Source organism: Eublepharis macularius, chromosome 3 (genome assembly GCF_028583425.1).
Source record: "Eublepharis macularius isolate TG4126 chromosome 3, MPM_Emac_v1.0, whole genome shotgun sequence".
Taxonomy (NCBI): Eukaryota; Metazoa; Chordata; class Lepidosauria; order Squamata; family Eublepharidae; genus Eublepharis; species Eublepharis macularius.
Window position 1 is genome coordinate 157,753,478 of NC_072792.1, and position 7,922 is coordinate 157,761,399.

Consider the following 7,922-nt stretch of genomic DNA (forward strand, 5'->3'; position numbering starts at 1 on the left):
TTAAAAGTAGGTCTTCACTCACTGCACTTACGTAAAGCATAGCTTTGTCAATGACTATTGGCCATAATGCTCCATCTTTAGCAATGGTAGCTCCATGTGCAGAGGCAGTATACCTCTGAACATCAGCTTCCTCAAGGCAACAATGCAGAAATGCTGTTGCCATCATGGCTTGCTGTGGACTTTCCAGAGGTGTTTAGTTGCCAAACAGCTTTCAAGCCCAGATGGATCTGTAGGTCAGTCCAACAGAGATCTTTATCTGATCTTTAAATTAAGTCAGTACATATGTGTGTATTACAAAATCTAGTTGTTTTATAATAATATTGCAAAATCAACATCAACACAACGTAAGAAAACCAATCCGAAAATAACAGCCATGCAGATTACGAACGTAACATCTGCAAATTAATAAATCAATAATACATCCTAAGAATAGCTCTATGGTGGTCACAGGAGGGTCTTTATTCAGCAAAGCAACCTTATTTTCCAGGTAAATCATTTGACAGAATTTCCTTTCATTTCACTCCAACCTGAAATACGTTGAGAATTAGCTAGATGGCACTCAAGTCTATTTCTGCATTCAGAATAAAGGAACTGCATCAAACTTCAAGCCATTTTTTCAGAAGATCCTGTTAGTTTGTTGTTATTTCCTTCCTAAGTAGTATATTTAACATTACGTATCTAAACTGTTCAACATCTTGAAAGGGAGTAAAACCCTCCATTTCCCACCTTAAAGACTGGGTTTTGTGTAGAAGATTTGGCCATTCTTTTCCTTCGGGCTGGTAAGCTCGCCAGGTAGATCAAGACTGTTTTGGTTTGTTCTTCCACAAACTCATACTACATATCTACTCAGTGCTGAGCCCTCTAATAACAATATTTCTGTGGTTTTCCATGTATATCTCGGAAAGCATTTTAAGAATCTTATTTATCATTCAATTACGAGCACAGTTTGTTCATAGTATATAGGAATGGGGTTGCTTGTTTTGAGTAGTAACTGCGTATTTAAAAGGGGGAAGGCACAGGAAATGAATTTCCAGTCTTTTTCCTCATAGGCCAATGAATCACTTGCATTCTTGGCAGCCAAGTTCAAATTCACAAGAATGCTCAGTTTGATCAACTTCCTTCAAAAACATCATAAGCTCAAAGTACCAACCAGGAGGACGGCAGAGGCTGCTTGGATGGACCTGTGTGGAAAACTTCACAGCATAGAAATGTCAGGGGGACCATCAGCATATGATGTATACATTTATTTATTTAACAAAATTTATATTCTGCATTTCTGCCCTCATAAGGGCCACCACAAATCAGATTTTTGTTCATTTTTCAAAGTTTTCTGTGACATTTTCAAACTGTCACATTGCTTATTGGATGTTCCAGCCATATGTAACACACCTTGACCCTTAGAGAGAAAGGCAGACTATAAGTAATGCAATTTTTTATTATTTATTAACAGTCCACTTTTCTTATTGAGATCCAAAGCAGATTACATAATGCAATATATTGAGTTATATTGTATATTATATACACAATATAATCAACAGCTAGGACATTCAGTGAGCAATAGGGTATGGTATTATTTATTATTTATTGGTTTATTTGATTTTTTGCCCGTCCTTCCCACAGATGGGCTCAGGGCAGGGTACAATAAAATACTTAGTAACATTTATCAGTAACATTTCTGCTACCAGTACTGAGTACTGGTATAAGCATAAAGCCAAACACAGAGATGGAACCTTTCTAATTCAAAACATAACTAATTAATCTTTAGTAACGTGGATAGATTATAGGGGGGGGTCTCAGATGTTTCGCTAATAATTACGAACCATAGACTTCACCACTATGTTGCCTTAAGTACTACCTGTTGTCTTAAATATATGCTCCTGTGAGCTACTTGGGCTTCTAACGTCAGCCCTAGAATTGCTTATGTTCTGTTTCAGCATTTCTTCAACTCTGTATTGGATTCTTACTAATGCTATGTCTTTGTAAAATTGTGTTTATTTACCTTATGGCATTGTTTATGGAAATACCCTTGAAATTGACTATACTAATCTCACACTGTGTAGTCCTCCTTGAGTCTCAGTGAGAAAGGCAGACTATAAATGACATAAATAAAATAAATACATAAATAAATAAAATAAATATGTACTACCTGTGCTTCACGTTGTCTAATGTCAGTTCTAGAACTGATATACATTCTGTTTCAGCATTTCTTCAACTCTATTGGATCCTTGCTAATTCTATGTCTTTGTAAACTTGTATTTATTTACCCTATGGCATTGTTTATGGAAATGTCCTTGATACTATATGGAAAGGTCTTTGATACTGATTGTACTAATCTCACTCTATGTAATCCACCTTGAGTCTCAGTGAGAAAGGTGGACTATAAATGACTGGGGGTGATTCTTGATTCCTCCTTAAAAATGGAGGACCAGGTCTCGGTGGTTGCCAGGTCCTCTTTTTACTTTCTCCGTCAGACCAGGCAGCTTGCCCCCTATCTGTCGCGACTTGACTACAGTGGTCCAAGCAATGGTCACCTCTAGACTGGACTATTGTAACGCACTCTACGCTGGGCTTCCCTCGAGCCTGATCCGGTGGTTACAACTGGTGCAAAATGCAACTGCGCGAGTTATCACCAGAACACCAATATGGGAACATATAACACCAGTACTGCGCCAGCTGCATTGGCTACCCATGGAGTACCGAATCAGGTTCAAGGTTTTGGTACTAACCTATAAAGCCCTAAGTGGACTGGGACCATCGTACCTGTGGGACCGCCTCTCCCCATATGAGCCCCAGAGGACTCTTCGCTCGAGCGATAAACATCTGTTAAAGATCCCTGGCCCTAGGGAGGCCTGCCTAGCATCGACCAGGGCCAGGGCGTTTTCAGCCCTGGCCCCAACCTGGTGGAACACTCTGTCTTGAGAGACCAGGGCCCGGCAGGACTTGTTATCATTTCGCTGGGCCTGCAAGATGGAGCTGTTCCACCAGGCATATGGGTGATGCTGGGCGGTGCTCCTCCCCCCAGTGGGGGGAGGTGAGTTTCTGTGCCCTCCCACCCAAGTCATCTCACATCTTTATATGATCGTCTATAGGTGAATGTATAACGTGCTGCTATGTTTGCAATTTTGACAGCTGTATTTATATGGTGCCAATGTATTAAATGAATGATTTGTATTATTTATATTTTAAATGGCTATTGCTGATGTATTGTGTACTGTGTTTTAAATAGTTGTAATCCGCCCTGAGCCCACTTGGTTGGGGAGGGCGGACTATAAATCTAAGTAAATAAAATAAATAAATAAATAAATAAATATTGCCCAGTAGGAGCATATCTATATCAGCAGACAATATCCAATAGCATAGTCTATAGTCCCTGTCCCTTACCAAGGCATCTGGAGTAAAGGTTCCTTGCTACACAGATTCAAATCTGTGTATAAATAAAATCCTTTTGCTTAGTGCTCTAATTCTATTGAAAGCCGGTCCGTTCAAGTCCTCTTCTGGCAGACAAATGCCTTCAAAAAGAGGGGCTGATTCCAACTTTGCGAGGGCTGATGGAAAACTTGGTCTAGGAGAACCCAATAACTGTCCTTGATGTGAGAAGGCTGAAGCACAGGCTGTAAGGTACAGTTAGTAGGCCAAGAACCGAAAGAGATGGTGGCTCTGTGTCTTGGCAGGTGGGCCCATACAACTGGCCAACCCAGCTAACCATTGCTGGTAGTGGTAAGTTTAGAAATCCCTATAATGCTTTGATGATAGTTTATTCATACAAATGTATCCCTGCATGGTGAACAAGGGTTACAATTATAAAATTTTACAATGGGAAATGTATAATAATTTACCATGATTTTAACACTGTTTCACCGAAGGAGCTGGGCAGATAAGAACAAGTAACGCTAGAAAATTTATGGGAATTTCTTGCATCACATTGACATGTCCTTGAAAATAGATTCCGCTATTCTGTGGATAGATTAACTCTCCTAAAATAATAATTGGAAGTCATATGTTTCTCTGAAACTCAAAGAGAAAAAAAAATTCTCCTGTAAATATTTGGTCAGAGAATTTTTCTTACAAACCTTAATGTTTTCATTTAAATCCGTGAGTGACTAACTCTTGAGAGGTGACTGAATCCATTCCAAGACCAAAAGTTATGAAAGCATGCTTTGAGCAAGCTTCCTTTCACATTACCACTCTGTCAAGAAGAGCCCTGACCTTTCTGGACCACCCTCTTCAGGAATGGAGGTCATGCAGCCTGCATCCTGTCTCACGGATTCACAACCCTCCCCCTCCCGAGCAGGGAAGTTTCTACTCCAGCAGAACCGTGACATTTTGCTTCTTTGTACAGTTCCTACTGTGGATATTTATTTGTAAGTTTTTTAAAAAAGTGAAGTGAATTTGAACAAAAACCCCAACTTTCAGACTTATATTGAGGAAGGCATACTGAGCTGTTGAAGGATAAGGCAAAATAAAGTGACGTACAGGTAATTTTTTAAAAAAGATAAACTTTCCTTATCTAATATTGTGTTGTATCATAATACTAATTTATTGCGTTCTTTCTTTCTGGTCACTTACAGCTGTTTCTACTGGCTCAAAGAGTCAGTTCACAGTTGGCCTCTTTGTTTAGGAATGTCTCTCTGATGGCATCTTATAACACATCTTGGGGAGCTTTTCTTGCCTGGTGCCTGAAGTTTGTAGATATCACAGGAAGAATCATAGACTTTGGGGCAATTCCTAGAGCTACTATATGTCACTTCCAGGCTTGTTCCAAAAGTGATATAGCAACACCACTGACATTGCTGGGTTTTCTTTCTCCTGCCACTGCTTGGAGCAGCAGTGGGCAAAGAGGGCTTCGAGCAGGAGGTCTCCCACTGTCCCCAACTCACTTTCAAAAGTCAGTATCTTTTCACAGTGCCCCATAGTGGTTGGCTTACAATTAGGCAAGCCGTGTGGTATTTTAAAGTGGCCTGTCTAAAGAAGGAGGTTTTGGGGTTTCTTTTAAGGGCAGAATATTTTAGTTTCTTATGTTTTTAGCACAGAATGGCACTGTTTTTTCCGCTTTAGGCACAAAAAATGTTTTTAGCCATTTCAAGCCCTGTAATACACATACCTGAGTCAATTAACACATGATGGCCATGATTCAGACTAAGATATTACTGTAAACAAGGGTTTATTCTCTGCATGTCATTGTGCCTTTGCTTTTTCATGTACCACAAGGGCTGCTCCCCAGGTCAGGATACCATGTCTAGACCAGGGCATAAACAAACTGAAGCTGAGCTTGAGTCATTGTGTGATTCCTCACCCCCAATAATGCTGACACGAAGCAAGTCATGGCTGGATCTCAAATGTAAGGTCAGTTAAGTTCTCCTTTGGAGGCCCTGCTCTGAGCACCACACTGACAGAGGGTGGGTGAGCCCTAGAGACAGGGCCTTCTCTGTAGTGGCACCATAATCATGGGTTTCCCTTCCCACATAAATCCGCTTGGCAACAAGTCAGCTGAATTTTAGGTACTAGACAAAAATACCCTGATTCTTCATTAGTTGGGCCGCTTCCACATGTTCCAATTTTTTCAGGTTTTCTCTGTTCCAAAGCCACGTCTTCTCAATCTGCTTCAAAAACTCGCCTTTCACATGCTTCATCCTCATGCATGCTTGTTGCGGGTGTTTGTCATGAAATAAAGTCCCAAAACACAAAACACGTTCTTTATCTGCACCTCGTCACAAATGACATTGGCGCATTCCCACCCAACTTTCTTTTCTTTTTTTTTTTTAGCGGTACCATTGTCCTGTCTTTCAGCTTCTGTAGAAACTGGGCATGCATAGTACTCCATTCTCTAATGTTGATTTCCTACTCAAAGTGTTTCATAAATATGCGAACAGCAGAGTAGCGCGATCACATGATTCCATATCCTACTATATAAAAAGCACACTGTGTTCCTGACCACTCATTCCTTATCCCCATGCAGGCACAGTATTCAGGGATAAGAAGCGAGTCAGGGGCAAAATGCTTTGCCTCCCTGCTGCCTCCTCAAGACTTCAGGAGGCCTGGAAAGGCTCAGCATGGTTAGGGATGCCAGACCCCTGCCAGGGGCGGGGAATCCCCACCCCCACCCCCACCCCCACCCCCGCTTACCTGGCCAGCAGGGGGAGCACACCTTCTGTGTGTGCTCCCCTGTGGCGCTGCACGCTCCTGTGTGCTGCAGCCACCTGGATTGGGCCTGTTTTGGTGTGAATCAGGCCCGGATTGGGGCCACTGTGGAGCACAGGAGTGCTCCTGCCCTCCACAGAGGGCAAAACGTGCCCGTTTCGGCCCAGACCGGGCTCATTTTGGGCCCATTTTGGCATGGATCGGGCCCGTTTTGAGCTGCCGTGGAGTGCAGGAGCACTCCTGTGCTCTGCAGCAGCCCGAAATGGGCCCATTTTTGCCTGGATCAGGCCTGCTTTGGGCCACTGCAGAACACAGGAGCACTCCTGCTCTCTGCAGCAGCTCAAAACAGGCCTGATCCATGCCAAAACGAGCCTGATTTGGGCCAAAATGGGTGCATTTTGGGCCGCTGTGGAGGGCAGGAGTGCTTCTGTGCTCCGCAGCATCCCCAATCTGGGCCCCTGCAGAGCGTGGGCGCCGTCCCAGGAGCCGCATGATGACGTCACTTCCCCAAAGTGACATCATCATGCTTGTGGGAGTGCAATATAAATGCTTTAAATAAATTATAAGATAGGAGTATTCTCATGAGGTGATTTTCCCACCCCATTATTCAAATACTTAAAGGTTGGTAAAATCATGTTACCATATCCTGAAAAATACTTCTGTCATCTTCCTACTCACCTCTCAGTATATATAATAGTCAATATGGCCTCATCTGTGGATATTTATATCTGTGAATGGGGGTCATATCAACAGAAAACAGATAGTTCTGCAAACATGGGAGACCCCTCTCCCAAGGCTTGCAAAAAAAATCTGAAATGTTAAAAACCTTAGAGAGAGGAGGGGGTTTAAATCCCCCTAAAATACATGATTACTGTCTGTGCTTGAGGAGGGGAGGAGGAGCCACCTCAATGCCAACAGCAGCCTTGCCACTGCCCCCTCTCAGGCTGGTAGGAAAGTGGACCAGGAGCTGCTGGAGCCAGCGTGTCCCCCTCCCACGTTTCAGCTAGGTGGCCACACTGCTTGGGTGGATAAGTGGGGGAAGAGGACCAGGTGCCTCTGAGGAGTGAGCAGGGGAAGGGAGGAATGATGGTGAGTGTTGGTGCTGGCAACAGGCAGGAGGAGGAGTGAAGGGGAAGGGGTAGTAGTTCAGGAGAAAGCAGTAGCTGTGGCCAAAAGGAAGGAGAGGCAGAGCCCGATGAACAAAGGACAGATAGGTGGGAAAAGCATTGGAGGGGAATGAGTCGGTATAGCAGTAGGGAGGGGGACCGATGCGGGGAAACAGTGAGCAGGCAGGGCAGTAGGCAATCAGAGTGAGGGAGGGGCAGGCAAGTGAGCAAGAATCCCCAACCCACGAGTTTGTCTGTGGTGTTTTCCTCATCTGAAATGGCCCCATTGATCTACTCTAAGGAGCCAATAGTAGTGCCCCAAAACATTTTACAACAGTAAAACAGCTCAGAGAAAACATTTACTCTGCTCTCCCTTCATATCACAAATCTAGATCCAAACTGGGCCATTGCACACCTGAAAATTGAATTTAAATAAGCACTGAGAGTTCTATCCATGAAATTTCCAACATTATGTGTAAATTAGCACTAACATATCTTACAAGAGCAGCACACCCATCATGTATGCTTTGGAGCAAGAATGCAATATCAGTCTGATTATAATAATAGTGTTTTATGTTACATAAAAAGGATTCAGATCCTTCAATATACCAGGGGCTGTTACAGTACATGAATACAGACAGTCCAACAAACTGGGATTTATTGGTTGTCACCCAACCA